The sequence below is a fragment of the Ostrea edulis genome, chromosome 7, assembly GCF_947568905.1.
Source record: "Ostrea edulis chromosome 7, xbOstEdul1.1, whole genome shotgun sequence".
Lineage (NCBI taxonomy): Eukaryota > Metazoa > Mollusca > Bivalvia > Ostreida > Ostreidae > Ostrea > Ostrea edulis.
This window is the reverse complement of record NC_079170.1, coordinates 59151678-59154009: the sequence shown is the minus strand read 5'-3', so window position 1 is coordinate 59154009 and position 2332 is coordinate 59151678. Positions and strand designations below refer to the sequence as shown.

The window sequence follows — 2332 nt, the reverse complement described above, 5'->3', positions numbered from 1 at the left end:
TTTTGCTATCAATTTACGAGACTACTCCACCGCCGTAAAACGTGTTATTCTTCAATTGCGGACGATGCTGAAACTGTTGACTTTTGGGGGTTTGGGGAGGGGGGGGGAGAGAGAGAGAAGAAGAAGAGTGCTTAGAGTAAAGTATAAAGATGAATTCTAAAACGGAAAAAATACACAAATAATACTGCAATATAATGCAATAGTAAATGATTTCCGAGTAGACCTTCGTGATTTTTAAATTACTGAATTGATATATTTATCTCATTTATAAAATAATAGAATTAGAGATTGGTATAGTGCGCTGGTCACAAACTGCTAAGGGGCGGAAGTGGGAATCTACACTGTATACATAAAGAATTTTTCTGTGCTTCTTCACTTTTGGCAGTTATATCTATTCAAGAGTTCATTGTAAGCTTTGTGATTTATAAAATATCTCAAATGCAGACTGTATCTTGTGTGATCCTCCTAAATTTACAAGTACGTCAAATGACTGCACCCCATTTCCATTAACAATGACCATGTAGCGTGGGACAGTGTGGCGAGATTTCCTTCGTCATCGAAAGCAAGTGTTATACATTGTACTTGCCTAGATGGTCGAGTGGTCACACACTGCCAGATTTCGTTCCGCAGATGGGCGAGTTCAACCCCGTGTAGGGACGGCAGTAGGTATCCATACACAGTGCGTTATATATATATATATATATATATATATATATATATATATATATATACATATTTGTAAAGCTTCTGAAGATGTAATGAAAGCGCTAAAGCTTTACGGGGATTTCTGTTTTCTTTTCATATTTTTTTAATATTAGTATCCGATTACTGAGACTCTATTTCAATTTTGGATATATATATATATATATATATATATATATATATATATATATATATATATATATATGCATAAGTGTTTGATATTCTAAATGAAATGAAGAAACGGTTAAAAAAATAACGATACTTCAATTAAAAAATAAGATATCATTTTTGAATGTTGTTGGGATATGACATGAAGTTGGTCACGTGATCAAATCCTATAACGCCCGAAGGGCGTTATAGTAGATTTGATAACGTACCAACTTCATGTCATATCCCAATAACATTCAAAAATGATATTTTATTTCTTATATTTATATTTCCTATTTTGATTTGTGTTCTTACCGAGCTTCCATGATTATGTAGCAGATGACCAAAATAACGATCGTAGAACACAAAATATAGTTCGTAAGAGTTTTATCGAATAAAAAATTAGGAACAATATCAAAGAGAATATAAGATATGGAAATTTAATTGAAAATGTAAAAAAAAAAAAAAAAAAAAAGACGAAACATGTGTAAAAATAAAGCTAATTTAGAGCGTAAAGTTAACTGAAATGACGACAAGAAGAGCGGAGTAAACTACATCCGTGGTGTGATTTGGTCGCAATCAGCGATGGAGAAACTGGCGTCGGTCTAACTACTAAGTTGAAAACGCAATTGTTGATCACAGATTTCGACAGAAATTCAAAGGATTTGAGAGAATTGATGGTGGATATGATGGGTCAAGTTAACATTAAGCTCTTAGTCAGGTTTTTGGAAAGAAACAACGGTATGTTCATCGTTAGGACTCGTGGTTGTAGACGATTCAAGACAGTAGGACAGATTTAGACCAAGTGCAGGTAGGTTGCGTCTTTTATTTACCTTCAGTGTGTGTAAAATAAAATAAAAACGAATTGACTTTTTGTTCACTTGAGAGATTTCTGTTGTAGGATTTTAATGAAGACTCGCACCGGTACCCTGACATGAACATGTAAATTTTTCGAGCCTCGAAACCAGCCTCGCTTATGATCATGCCGAGTCATAGCCATGATGGAAGTTGCCAGGAAACAACAGGTTAACTTATCATCATGAAGTAAATACATGTAGGCTTATAACTCTGCCTACATGTTTTCGCTTCCAATATCATAGAACTTTATTTTATAAATTCGCCATGCAGAAGTTGCAGACGGTATTTAAAACTGTATAAAATGAAACAACAGAACGATATATGTTTAATGTTTGTCTTTTATAAATTGATGAAATTCTTGTTTGTTTACAAAATAAACTGTATAAATATCCTACTGAGTTTATTTCTGTTATGATGTCATTGCAGTGGCGAATCCAGGGTTTACGAAAGGGTGTGTGTGTCAAAGTCAAGTATTAGCCAAAATGCTTAGCCATTTTGGGTGCCCATCTGGAATTTTACTCACACTATTTCTATTATTTAAATTTGTGGCGAGAGGGAGGGGTCTAAATTCTCCACTGCATTGCATAAGCAAGAAGCCAGGTGAAAGTACAGGAACTGACTTTTA

The 2332-nt window shown here is 34.0% G+C and overlaps 1 long non-coding RNA gene across 1 annotated transcript; it reads left to right on the top strand.

Annotated features, from left to right (window-relative positions):
* Window positions 1-1062: 1062 nt before the first annotated feature.
* LOC125655466 (uncharacterized) lies at window positions 1063-2099 on the top strand. Its single transcript, XR_007362761.2, has 2 exons — window positions 1063-1660; window positions 1751-2099. It is a non-coding gene; the product is annotated as an uncharacterized LOC125655466 (long non-coding RNA).
* The last annotated feature ends 233 nt before the right edge of the window (window positions 2100-2332 follow it).